Here is a 14,820-nt window from a genome sequence, read left to right as displayed (position 1 = left end):
TTAAAGGGTTGGTTCCGAAAGAATCAATGCCCGGAATCCAAAATGCCATCGGAAAAAAATATACCCAAAGCCGCATATGAAAAGGACGCAAAAAGTAAACTTGCGCAAATATTCATAGAAATCCTCATGTGAAAAGGGAAACTTCCACAAATATTCATAGAGACCCTCATGTAAAAGGGAAACTTGTGCAAGTATTCATAGAAACCCTCATGTAAAAGGGAAACTTGCGCAAATATTCATAGAGACCCTCATGTAAAAGGGAAACTTGCGTAAATATTCATAAAAACCGTGATGTAAAATGGATAATACTCGGAACCAAAATGTTTTGAAGAAAAGACATTTGAGACTACACATAGTAAAGCGCGAATTGAACAACATGCATAGAATACTTGAGTAAATGCAAAAGTTAAAGGCTTGCATGGATATTCAAATGAAAGTAAGACTCAAACGACACTTAAACAAAAAGAAGAAAATATATCTGTATTTACAAGAACGGGCCAAAATGTTATAAGTACAAAATGGGTTAAGAAAAAGCTAAACTGCAGCGCCTCCGGGACTAGGAGGAAGAAAAGTATCCGCATTGCCGGGAAGAGTAGGTGGTTCCGCCGATGGCTCAACGCTTTCCCTAGTTTGGTTTTCGGCCTCATCGCCTTCCGATACCCCTTCAGTTTCCAAAAATTCAAAACCGGAATCAGAAGAACCTAGAGCATCAGACTGCACCGGGAGTCCAGTTTTTGCAGCCAACTCAAGCTCTCGGGCCTTAGCAATTTCGGCATCAACATCAATGATACCAGCTTTGGCCTCTTCTAAGGTTTTTCTCCTCATGCTATACATAAAATAAGTTTTTTCAACAATGAGAAAAGCCGCTCGACACTTAAGTTCTTTTTTGAGTTGAGTAACCTCGACGGAAAGGTTTTCCCGAGCGGATCTAGCAGATTTGAGGCTGACATCGAGCTCACGGAAAGTTGAACTAAAGAGCCTATTATGCTTAATAGTTTTCCTGTACTTCTCTTCTAGCTGGGCATGTTTCACCTCCACGGCAACAATCTCTTCACTTTTGGAGTTCAAGGTTGCCTCCAAGTTAATCACTCTTTCAGCGGTGGCAGCCTCACGGCCGGCTGCAGCAAGAACGACATTCTGGACTTCTGCCCATTTGGCATTGGCCTCATCAAATCTAACCCTCAGCGGCCCAATTTCTTGGGTAAGGGTTAACACTTCTTGCTCGCTTTGCTGCAAGCGAGCCTTCAAATCAACGGCCTCAACAGCTCTGATTTCCAGTTTCGAGAGGCGGAGAACAGTCTGGTCCCGTTCCGCCAAAAGCTAATCTCGTTCAGAATTAAGTTCTTCCTTCTCACGAATCAACCTTTGAAGGCCCTCAGAAGCGAGAAAGTTGGCCTATAAAATAAGAAGAGGTAAAATTTAGAATACATTCGTTCAAAGTAAAAGAAATAACAGAGGAAGGAAGGAACGTACCGCTGCGGCATTATGCATAACATTGTTCAATAAATACTCTCCCGAGAGTGTCTGAATCTTTTCCAGTCTTTTTCTAAAACCAAAGGCTTCAGGTAATTAGCAAGCTCCACCGGCCGCGATAACATGTTGCACCCGGTAGAGACCAAAAGAATGATGTTCCTCCTCCTTTGTGGATCTTTAGAAAGAGCAGCATAATTTTGCCCAAGTTCCCACGAACTTGGGATTGTGAAAGAGGAACACCTTCTTCATGGTCAGTGCGGCCGATGGAGATAGTGTAGCAACCGCTGGTGGAAGAGTAGACAAAGATGGAAATGATATAGCAGTTGCTGGTGTTGGTGACGGTGGAGATGAAGCTGATGGAGTTGAAGAGTGAGAAGCAGCTGTATCAAATGCAGTGCTGGTTGTTTGATGCTCGCCAACCAAAGACGGCAAGGACCTGGTACTCATCCCCACAGCACCGGTTGTAGCAATTGGGGGCCGAAAATAGGAGTTGGCATATTCTACTAAATCGGAATCTCCCCAAAGTGCCGAGACATCGTCTTTAGGTGGTGTAGCTATCTCAACAAGTTGAGCATCCTGTTGAGATGATAAGGATCATCGCCTTTTGTGTAAAGAAGCTCCCTCATCAACAACTTATTTATCATCATCAATCATCACGGTGTCTACGACCGGCCCAAAAGGAGGACCAATCACCATCGCCACGGGAGATGATTTGCAACCTTTGCCCTTTTATTCTTTTCCCCGGCCGCGGAGGAGCATCTTCTCTTTGTCTGTTTATCCTCCGGCCGGGGACTCCGTAAAGAAATATTTGCACCCGAAACAGGCCAGGAGATACCTGTTCGAGTAAGTGCTTCCTGAAGTAGCCTCGCTGCATCAGCAGGATCATCCAGAACGTCCTCATCGGGGACAGCAACGGAGCCCGTAGGTAGACCTAATTCCATGTACAAAGTTAGAATGGTTCAACCAAGTTCTTCATATACAAAAATGGAAGCAAGGTAAATTAGAGTTACCATAATATTTGGCCTTCCACCCCTATTTAAGGGTTAGTTCTTTCCACGAACGAGTTTCAGACGTTGTAACGTCCAAAATCTTCTGAACCCACCGGTTCAAAACTCACCACCGATAGGAGCCATCGAGTTGCTGAAACATACAAAGGGTGAAGAGATGATACAGCCATAGAAGAATATCTAGTAAGAGGAGTATTGTACAAAGAACTTACGAGTGCGGTTCCAAGCAGCCGAAAAGGATGAAGCCGTTGTCGGAATGATGTCGTTGGTGGCAACTGCAACGAACCGTTTCATCCACCCATAGTCGTTGTCATCATCCATGCTAGACAACAAAGCATGGTGGCCACGCTTGCAAAGGTTTATCATTCCCCCGCTGAAGATTTTGGGAGAATAGAGATTCATCACATGAGCTAAGGTTAGCTCCTCCCCAGTTTCTTGGCATAAGCGTCGGAGGTAGGCGATCATCCTCCACACTGAAGGACTTACTTGTGCCAAACATACCCGATAGTGAAGGCAAAACTCCGCAATCACGAAATCAAGCTCTTCGCTCAAAGAAAATGCACCCAAAGTAAAGGGATATGTGGACAAGTATGTAAAACCTTCCTTGGGAAGGGTCACTCGCTCCGATAGATCAGGAGCGATAATTTTCAACTCATTGTAGCGATAGTCCTCCTTCACAGTAGGAATACTGGAAAGACGAATGGAAGAAGGGTACCTACTAACAACCCATGTACGAGGGTTAGCAGTAGGAAATTTCTCTTCAAAATCTTTTGAAGTACTAAGCCTTCTTGGGATGATGGAATTCACTATTAGAGGAACGGAATCCTCGATTTTATTCTTATTCTTTGTAGAACCTTTGGAGAAAGAAGCCATTGGAAAAGAAGAAAGTAAAGAGTTTGTGTTTGAAGAAAATTAGAAAAAGTATGGAAAACAAGGATGCAAATGAGAAGCTCAAGCAATTGTGAAATGCAAAGGAAAAGAAAGTACAATTTTGGCAGCTAAATTCATGGCCATGATTATATCGATAATCGGCAAAAGCTGTGCTGAATCATGGGATGACACGTGTTCAGAGCATTAAATGCGGAGAGATATGCGTCTAATCAACTGTCAGAGACCTTCAGAGAGAATTATAGTAATTCCCGCCAAAAAAATGTTTCTACCAACTTTCCGGTAATACAAAGTTATGTCACCGGAAAGCAGGAGGACTATCTGTATAGGGTAAAATATGATATGACACGTGGATGACTAAAAGGAGGACACTTGGAATCCAAGATGGAATGGCTGAGGACCGAACGCAGCCACTGCGCTTGTCACCGGAACGGATAATATTCATAAAAGTGTACTAAATGCTCTGCGCCCGGTAGCATTTATTAAGGAATATTCTATAAAATTAAGAGCGACGGTCCGTTACAAAGAATTTGGCATTTACGCTCAACGTTACATCTTCATCAATGACCCTTATAATTAGCATTAAAGGAGGGCATGATCCTATGATCTCTTTCCCTAGGCACAACTATAAATAGTTAACTCAATTACCATTGTATGTGATACGAATTTTCTGGCAAAAACATATACTATACTCTACACAAAGCTTTATACAATTTCACTCTCTTACTTTTTGATCTCATCATTATTGTGTTCGGAAACCGTGTTCACAGAATCACTATCTTTGTTATTTCATCTACATTCCAAGGCTAAGTACCGAGTATTTCTTTGATTATTATGTTATTTTAGGATCAAATTAGTTTACTTGTCTAGAATTCACGTATAAATTCAAATGTACCATTTTACGGGTAAACAAAAACGATCAGCCAAGTTGTTACACGTATGTAATTGAAGTCTACCATCCTTAATATTATAATTGATATGATCATGCATATTGCTGTAAACTTGTTGCTGCAAGTTATCAGATTGAAGGATTTAAAATCGAAATTACAAAAACTAAAAGAAATGACATAAGAGATGTCGTGTGTCACAACTCATATGCATAAAGAACAAGTAAATTTGAACACACAAGAATAAGTTGACTTCTTGGAATATATATTGAAGGAACCAAAATACTTAAAATATATGTAGTTAAGTGAAAGCTGGAAACCACTAAATATATAGGGAGTAGTTGAGTCTATTATTCTTTGTGGAATTTTTTCCATAATTTAATTAGCCGTGTCATGCTAATTATTACGTAGCATTCTCTTTCAGTTTTTTAATCAGCCGTTGACCATGTTAATTATTATGATGATGAAAAGAACAAATTTTGAACTATTACTTATACTTGTTGTTTCTATTTATTTTCTACAAAGCCCTCCTTATTAGTATTCTAAAAGATGTATTCTTACTGATGGTATGAATAAGGACTTTTCGGGTGTCTAATACTCTTCCGGCAAAACTCTGCTTTTGTATCCTTTTTCTGCTAAAGTAGGCATGCTGTCTATCTGGTATAGAATCCTGACTCAAGAAGAATGCTTTAAATAGCTGCAAGCACAATACAGGAGAGATCCATGGGACGGAAAGTATTTCCTGTATAAGTTTGACTAAAAATCTTATTTAGACATGAATTAAATAAATTAGCAAATATTAAAGTTTCCTATTACAACTTTGAATTAGTTTTCTAACATGTGTTCTTCAGGAAATTCACATAGCATATGATTTATGTTTAAGAAGGATTTTCCAACATGAGGACATAAACTGGCAGTTTAGCAGAAACCATTGCTTAATGTAGAAGAAAGAGTTTAGAAGAGTGGCATAACAGCATCTTCGTGAAATCATAAGACACACAACGGTGTCTTGTGGCACAACTCATAGGAAAATAATAAAAGCTAATTAAGAAATAACATAGTAATCTTCCAAATTGCTCCGGCTACAAACTCTTCATACTCTGTCTTAAGGAAAATAAATAAATAAAAAATCAATGAGTTAATAGCTCAAGAAATAGCAGTATTTGTTGTCTAGAGTATTTAGAGCTACAAAACATACATAAACAAATGACGAGACAAAGTTGTCTTTTTGGTGTAAAATTTTTGTTTGAGGAATACACTTTTAAAGTTTCAGACCAATAAATAACAAAAACTTATTTTGTCCATAGACATTTCACTTAGCATCAGACATTCCTTGGTGTTCATTTATCTTCCAACAGATATAGTTGTTGCTACGCTCCAAAACCAACAATTTGCGGATGTAGTCATTACAACGACTATCTGCTATTTGCCTTGACCAAAAAATGTATATCATGAGAGAATTTCCTAGTTAATTGTTTACATAGACAAGGACTAGGCTTCGATGATTTTATCCATCTATCATTGCTAAAGAATTCATCTTTCTTTATTTCTTTTATTGATGGTACTTCTATTTCAAAAACTCTCATCTTTAATAAAATAAAATACTAAAGAAGTTTTCCTTTTTTTCAATTGATGTATATTTCAAGAACTGTTATCTTTAATACAATAAATACTGGTAAATATAAAGCTTTAAACAAGGTGTCAAACCAAAGGAGTATTTAGTAAAAGGGAACTTATTGCAAGGAAAATGCATCTAACAGAGTTTTAAAATGAGAGTGAATGTAGTTGTATTTTCTCAGTAGTGTACCTAATACTGGATATTCCTTGATGAAGAGCTTGAAACCAGAATTCTGATAATCCTCAACTTGTTTTTCGCAGATATCCCTGGCTGACTTGACAACAGATTCGCTGCAACGTGATAGCTCAATATACTCTAGAGAAGAGATGTCTACGAAACAAGAAGGGATCTCCTTAAGATTCCAGCAGTGACACAAAACTAAGCGTTCAAACTTAGGAAATGCATCATCTGAGACAGTCCATTCTTCAACAAACTCGTCACAATATAGTTTCAGTACTTTGAGAAGAGGGAACTCGTCATAGCTCACTTCCCACACTTTATAGTTTCAGTACTTTGAGTTGAAGGCCCAGTCTAAATCTAGTTACAGTCAATTCTTTGAGATTTGATGTGGAGATGCATACAGGGTACGGATAGGGGACACCGACTTGGTTCCTTGGATGATAAATGTGTAGCGTCTCAAGCCGTGTTGGAAAATCCAATACAGGAAACTGACCGTTGCCAACACCCTTGAAATCCAATTTCAGTTCCTGAATATTAGGTGTTTTTCTCAAAACGAATTCAGCATCCTTGACACAAGAAAAAAATGGAGTGGAAAGAGTTCTCAAATCATACAGTTTTGAGGAGTCCTCAACTAATTCTTCTGCATTATTTATATTGAAAGAGTAAGAGATATGCAGATGTCTCAATTTAACCATTTTTCCAAACTGTAGCGGGTAGTGACAAAACTCCACTATTATTTAGTATCAGCGTTTCAAGGTTCCAAAGATTGGCTATGGATGATTGAATAGACTCCTGTCTAGTTCCTGCAGAAACATATCTCAAGTAAACTAGCTCAGCTGGGAAAGAATTAGCAATAGCGGTGTCCTCCAAATCCAACACTTTCAGAAACATGAAATTGCGAAAAATGAGTGAAATTGTGAGACTTGAAGAGGATACGCCATGAAGGGCAAAGAATTCTGTATCGTTCCTGAAAAGTAGAGAGCCGACAAGTGTGCAAGACGAGCTTAATTCTTCAAGATTACGTGCTTCAGAAGAGGCCAAGCGACATTGAGCATGCTGCTTGTGAGAGTAAATACAAGAAGAAGGATTGGCATTCTGATCCCTGTGAATATATAAAATAGCAAATCTATAACACTGATTTTCAAGTATAATCTGAATACTTGGATCAGTGAAAATATGAGTAGTAGTAAAATCATAACATTAATTTTTCAAATATAACTTGAAATACTTGATTGATTGAACAAATAAAGTTCCATTAATTAGCATATTACCATTGTATCCATAGTAGAAGATTTTCCTCCGTTGCTCTTTTCTTGCAGAATTCGAGCAATAGATCATGAATGCGACATGCTTCAATCTTACCATCTAAATCGGTCCTCTGAGCAGCCATCACTAGATTACTTCCAATAAGATTCTCTAAGTAACCTTCTGCTATATTCTCCAAGCTCTTGCCTTCACAGCTTTTTGTAAATCCTTCTGATGTCCATAACTTTGTTAACCTTGAAACATTAATCACTGTATCCTCTAAAAATGCTCCAAAATAAAGGAAGCACGGCTTAAGATGACATGGTAAATCCTGATAACTTTGTTCGATAATGGCCTCTGAATCTTTGTGAATATGGGAACCTAAAGTCATAGCCACTTGTTTCCAACTCTCTTCTTTATTTTCCATCTTTGCCAGAATACTAGCCACCAAAACAATGGAAAGAGGCAGCCCTCCACATTTTTTTGCTATTTGTCTCCCAACTTCTTCAAAGAGAGGAGACCAACTTTCTTTACCAAAGACTTTGTCATGAAGTAATTTCCAACTTTCTTCATCATTTAACATACGAAGAGGAATGGGTTTACTAACAGACGTAGCATAATTGGAAACTTCAAGATGTCACGTTGTTAGAATGATTCTGCTTCCGTTTTTGGCGTCATAGAAGCAAGAACTTATATCATCCCACGCACTAGCTTCCCACACATCATCAACAAGGATAAGATATCTTTTCACCATCAAAGATCTCCGAAGCTTTTCTGCTACATCAGCTTCTGTAGAGACGTTAGGTCTTTTTCCGATAGCACCGTTTAGAATGGTCAATAGCAAATTCAAACGATCATATACTTGAGACACACAACATTGTGCACAAATATCAAAGTGCCCAACAACTGACTCATCGGAATAGAGTTTTTGGCCAAAGTTGTCTTACCTAGGCCAGGCATGCCGATAGAGATAACATCTAGTTCTCGACATCCTTTTGTTAATTTATCTCTCAATTCTTTCCTCACGTCCTCAAGACCAACAATTTCCTCCTCCCTACTTATGATCAGTTGCAGTCTTCATGGTATCATGTGATACTGGATTAAACATTTTCTTTCCTTGAAGCTCTCCTACCTCTGCTCTGATACGAGTAATCTCCTCTATGATATCCAGGAGCAAACTCTCGAGGAACCAGTGAGGAACATCTTTCCTTATACAAGCATCTACAACATATTCCACCTCATATGCTTTGCCAATCAATAGTGTAGCGCAATATTGAAGTCCGCCGTGCTTGTTATGTCGCTCTTTGGCAACATCCTCAAGAAAAGGTTGTGCTCTCTCAAGTTCCTTCTAAATCATTTGAATTTGGTTCATGACAAAAGCGAGTGAATTTGAATAGCGGCTTTGAAACTCCCTCAGGTTGTTTAAAAGAAAATCAACATAGCCTAGTCCATGGATCCTTGGCAAGTTAGATTGAAACACCTTCCGAATGATGAGGTATGATAGGATCGGGAACCCGGGTAGTGCAGAATATAGCCAAACAACGATATAATGACAATAACAAAGATAATTGAAGTTGATAAAGACGAAAATTAAAGTAGATAAAGAAGACACAAATTTAACGTGGTTCGGTCAAAGTGACCTACGTCCACAAGTGGAGAGGAGCAATTTACTATAACAATAAGAGTACAAAAGAGAGTACAAAATTAGAGTAAACACTCTAATTAATTCCAAATACCCTAAGAGAATAACCTCACAAGATCACTCCAAAGAAAGGGTTCACACAAGTACTTTCCAACACTTAACTCTCATACAAAACACTCTTAATAAAGGAAGAAAGGAAGAAACAAGAATTGAAGACAAGTCTTGTTGGTGTTTCTACAATGAGGAGAAACTCCTCTATTTATAGCAAGAAATCCTTAGCCTAATAATGGATATTATGTCATGGCAAATATCATGATCCACAAATTTGTTATAATGGATATTATGTCATGGCAAATGTCATGAACCACAAATTTGTTATAATGGATATTATGTCATGGCAAATGTCATGAAAATTTGGCCATATTACAAATCTCCACCTTGGCCTAATTTTGGCTGATATAGAAAATTTGCTCCACCTTCTCCGCAAAAGCCCCAATGGGCATATGTCAAAATTTAATGCCATCAAAATCAGACAAATTGTCTGATTCCGAAACTGTAGTAGGGCCTATAACAATGGATCCCAATAAAGTATACAACGAACCAGATCTGTGTGCTTTCATGATCAAACGAGCACCTTGAAAAATTTTCAGAACTCCACCTTCACCAGTGAATTAGCACCCAAGGGATTCTAAAGTGCCCAAAGATATGAGATTTTTCTTCAACTCAGGAACATATCTAACATCGGTGAGAGTTCTCACCACATCATCATGCATTCTGACCCGAATTGTATCTTTGCCAATAACGTTACAAGTAACATTGTTGCCCAATTGGACAACTCCACCTGCAACTGAATCATATGTAGAAAACAAGTCCCTTCTAGGACACATATGATATGAACAACCGGAATCTAAAATTCACTCATTGTCTAATCTGAAACTAGTTTCAGTTGCTAAAAATATAGTTCCCTCAATCTCATCAGTTGCTACACTAGCTTCAGCGGTGTCAGTATTTTTGTGCTCATTTTTTCTTTCTTTGTGCTTTTCTTTATTTTTCAGTTTATAGCATTCAGAGATATTGTGACCTTTCTTATGACAATAGCGACACTCTAAATTATTGTATCTGGAATTGGAATCGGATTTGCCCCTAACAAACAAGCCAACTTCCGCTTGAGTTCCACTAGCTTCTCCAGTAATATCACTATCTATCTGTTCTTTTGATTTTAAGATAGATTTAATATCCTTATAAAAGATATTATCCTTTGCATAAAGCATAGTATCTCTTATATGCTTAAAAGATGGGGATAGAGAACAAAGCAGTAACACAGCTTGATCCTCATCTTTAATTTCAGCATCTATATTACTCAAATCCATAAGAATGGAATCAAAGGTGTCAAGATGAGAGAGAATAGAGGACCTTCACTCATACGAATTGTATAAAGCTTCTGCTTCAGGTAAAGTCTATTTTTCACCGTCCTCTTCATATATAAGGTTTTCAATTTTTCCCACATGCCTTTAGCTGTGGTTTCTATAGAAACTTCACGCAAAACCTCATTTGAGAGATTTAAAATAATACCTGCTTTTGCCTTTTTGTCTATGATGGCAAACTCCTCGTCCGTCATTTTATCCGGCTTCTTCTCCTTTCCTTGCAACGCCAAGTCTAAGCCATCCTGAATTAGGATAGCTTCCATCTTTAATTGCCACATTCCGAAGTTTGCACTTCGGTCAAATTTCTAAACATAGGTCTTTGTTAGAGTCATTTTGACTATTGAAACTAACCCGGTTAGATCCGGCTCTGATACCAATTTGTTAGGATCGGGAACCCGGGTAGTGCAGAATATAGCGAAACAATGGTATAATGACAATAACAAAGACAATTGAAGTTGATAAAGACGATAATTAAAGTAGATAAAGAAGACACAAATTTAACGTGGTTCGGTTAAAGTGACCTACGTGCACAAGCGGAGAAGAGCAATTTACTATAACAATAAGAGTACAAAAGAGAGTACAAAATTAGAGTAAATACTCTAATTAATCCCAAATACCCTAAGAGAATAACCTCACAAGATCACTCCAAAGAAAGGGTTCACACAAGTGCTTCCCAACACTTAACTCTCATACAAAATACTCTTAATAAAGGAAGAAAGGAAGAAACAAGAATTGAAGACAAGTCTTGTTGGTGTTTCTACAAATGAGGAGAAACTCCTCTATTTATAGCACGAAATCCTTAGCCTAATAATGGATATTATGTCATGGCAAATGTCATGATCCACAAATTTGTTATAATGGATATTATGTCATGGCAAATGTCATGAACCACAAATTTGTTATAATGGATATTATGTCATGGCAAATGTCATGAAAATTTGGCCATATTACAAGGTAGATCATCTCCTTGATAGGTTGAATATTGTTTCTTGGAAGATCTAAACCAAGTGTTCGGTTCACATCCTCCAACGTCGTGTCTTCCTTCCCTTGAAGGATTGCCATTTGATGATTCAAAGAAACAACCCAACTAGGATTACTAACAGTTGCAGTCAACTCCACGAAATTGTGTGCGGGAGTCTCCATAGAGCCACTGTCAGCTGCATGCTCATTTTGAATATTGGGGTGCCAATTGATTGTATTAATGTTGACTTCAAGGCTTGTAGGACAGCAATATAGAATTTGCTGATTTCCGGCTGCTTAATCTTCATCTGCAGGAGATCAGATAGCAACACATTCATCTCATTTGGAGCCAAGTCTTGATTTTCATTGCCTTGGCTTGGCAAATACAACCATGCAACTATTGCTGCGTGGCTAGCCTCAATTAAAACAAACGTGAAAATAGTATGTTAGCTTTGAGGCTCTATGCATTAGTCTGAAACAAAGCTTGCAAAGAGTCTCAGTAACTTCAACTCCTTCAAAACATCTTCTATCTGTTCCTTGGGTCCGGGAACGAAAAGCAACGAACATGGATCATTGATCTGCAGTAGAACGGTGAGATTCTCTGCAACAGCATCGATGAATTCTATTACAAATTCGGGGGTAGGAATATCATCCTTGTTGGGTGAAAGTGGTTTGGGCAAATGAGTATTTTGATCTAAATTCCAGCTTAGTGTTCCAAATTTGATTTGTTTGCGCGTCAAAGGGATCTGCATGTGAATCTGAGACGAGAGCAGCATACAAGGTCTTCCAAATTTCTTGCATTTTTTGTGTGAAACCAACTAACCAAGCATGCCACATTCATTAGCGAAGGTGAAGCTCTTCAAACCGAGAAAACTCTCCAGGAATTTTAACTCCCATACAAAGAAATTGATTCGATCCCTTTTAATATCGCTATCGAAGTTATCCTCTCGCTGCAATCCAAGACAGCCAGCTTTCAGTATGTACAAATCTTTGTCAAAAGCCATCATTCTCCCTCTTTCTCACTAGTTGTGACAAAAGAATTACTATAAACTGTTTAGAATTTGAACTGTAAGGGGAAGAAGAAGAGAAGTTGAGATGCAAATCAGACTTCTTCACACAGCCTTTTGACGGAGTAGTTTCTTTAATTTCTTCACTTTGGATTCCTCTTGTTCAGAATTAATCTACTATTCGACGAATATTTTTATTGCGTCAATTACAACCAGCAAGTAAACTTATTTTATGTACGTCCACACTATTTGTTCCGTGTATCCATGTGACGCAAGGTTTCTTTCCTTTCTTCTTTATCAATTGTGAAACTATCATTAATTGATCAATCACAGAGATTAATTTGGTTATCATATCACATGGGTACACGTACATCTACCTACACTAATTAATACTATTATATACAATAATCAGAGATTTGAATAATCAATTAACACTGACAAAAACTGACCGCCAAAAATCGATTGTTATTGAGAGAAAATTGAAGATGTGGAATTTTGCCAAGGTGGAGATTTGTTGAAATTGGCAAAAGTACCACATCGGTGGATGACAATTTTGAATGAGAATTTCACCCTATAAAAGGAGGCCTAATGTTTAGGATTTAAATACACCTCTCATTTGCCTTTTATCTTCTTAAGGCATTTGTATCTTCTCTCTTTAGTATTATTTCACTTGTAATTTTGGAGTGGAATAAAATATTGATTGTGTCCGAGGAAGTAGGCAAAATTGGCCGAACCTCGTAAATTCTGGTGTTCTTTTATTGTTGTCTTATTGTCTTGTTTATTATTTAGTGGTTGTCATAATTTTTGGTATAGTAGTTGTGACTCATTCACACTATATACATTTGGCTTCCGCAACAATTGGTAACAATTGGTATCAGAGCCAAGGTACTGTCTAAGTATGCTCTGTGGTTGCAGCATAGTCTGATCTTCCACATCAGAAAAGATCTATCTTGGTAACTGAGTCAAGGTTCTATCTGAGTATGCTCTGTGGTTGCAGCTTAGTCTGATCTTCCACACCAGAAAGGAAATAATCTTGATTTGTGTCGTCAGCTACTAAATAATATTTGTGTCAAAATGGGAGACAGTAAACAAGAAGAATCTACATCAAGTGTCAATAATACGTCATCGTTGGCATCTTCGCTTATGACAAGAATTGTGTCAAATGCGAAATTTGCGGTAGAAATTTTTGACGGGTCAGGACATTTTGGGATGTGGCAAGGCGAGGTTCTAGATGTTCTTTTTCAACAAGGGCTAGATCTTGCCATTGAAGAAAAGAAGCCAGATGTTATTGGAGAAGAAGATTGGAAAATTATCAATCGTGTTGCTTGCGGTACCATTCGATCCTACCTTGCTAGAGAGCAGAAATATCCATACACAAAGGAAACTTCTGCAAGTAAATTATGGAAAGCACTGGAGGATAAATTTTTGAAGAAAAACAGTCAAAATAAATTGTACATGAAGAAGAGACTGTTTCGCTTTACCTATGTTCCTGGTACCACAATGAATGAACATATCACCAGTTTCAATAAGTTGGTCACAGATTTGCAAAATATGGATGCAACTTTTGATGATGGTGACTTGGCCTTGATGTTATTGGGGTCACTTCCTAATGAGTACGAGCACCTTGAAACTACTCTACTCCATGGAAATGACGAAATTTCTCTCAGAGAAGTTTGTTCAGCTTTGTACAGCTATGAACAAAGAAAGGGAGAAAAACAGAAGGGCGGAGAAGAAGAAGCACTAATTGTGAGGGGTCGTCCTCAAAATCAAACGAGGACTAAGAAGGGAAGATCCAAGTCGAGATCTAGACCCAGCAAAGATGAATGTGCCTTTTGTCGAGAAAAGGGGCACTGGAAGAAAGACTGTCCGAAGTTGAAGAATAAGGCCAGACATAACAATGGAAAGGCCATTATGGATTCAAATGTAGCTGATTGTGATGATTCAGACTTCTCATTAGTTACAACAGAGTTATCAACATCATCAGACATATGGTTGATGGACTCGGCTTGTAGCTACCATATGTGTCCCAACAAGGACTGGTTCGTGAATTTTCAAGAAGGAGAATATGGAGTCATCCACACAGCGGATAACAGCCCTCTTACCTCATATGGCATTGGTTCAATAAGATTAAGGAGCCATGATGGAATGATCAGAACATTAACAGATGTTCGATATGTACCGGGTTTGAAGAAGAATCTCATCTCTGTGGGAGCCCTAGAATCAAAAGGGTTCAAAATCATTGCAGAAAATGGAGTGATGAGAATATGCTCCGGTGCACTAGTGGTAATGAAGGCCAATCGGAAGAACAATAACATGTACTGCTATCGTGGTAGCACAGTTATTGGGACAGCAACAGTGACATCCAGTGATGACAAAGAGGCAGAAGCAACCAGGCTATGGCACATGCGCTTGGGACATGCTGGAGGAAAATCCTTGAAAGCTTTATCTAATCAAGGATTGTTAAAAGGCGTAAAGACTTGCAACTTGGA

The 14,820-nt window shown here is 38.3% G+C and overlaps 1 pseudogene; it reads right to left on the bottom strand.

Moving 5' to 3' along the window:
• Positions 1–5,988: 5,988 nt before the first annotated feature.
• LOC107763270 (putative late blight resistance protein homolog R1C-3) lies at positions 5,989–12,511 on the bottom strand (annotated as a pseudogene).
• Positions 12,512–14,820: the final 2,309 nt, after the last annotated feature.

Source organism: Nicotiana tabacum, chromosome 24, assembly GCF_000715075.1.
Source record: "Nicotiana tabacum cultivar K326 chromosome 24, ASM71507v2, whole genome shotgun sequence".
Classification (NCBI taxonomy): domain Eukaryota; kingdom Viridiplantae; phylum Streptophyta; class Magnoliopsida; order Solanales; family Solanaceae; genus Nicotiana; species Nicotiana tabacum.
The sequence above is the reverse complement of the archived record's forward strand: the minus strand, read 5'-3'. Positions and strand labels throughout refer to the sequence as shown.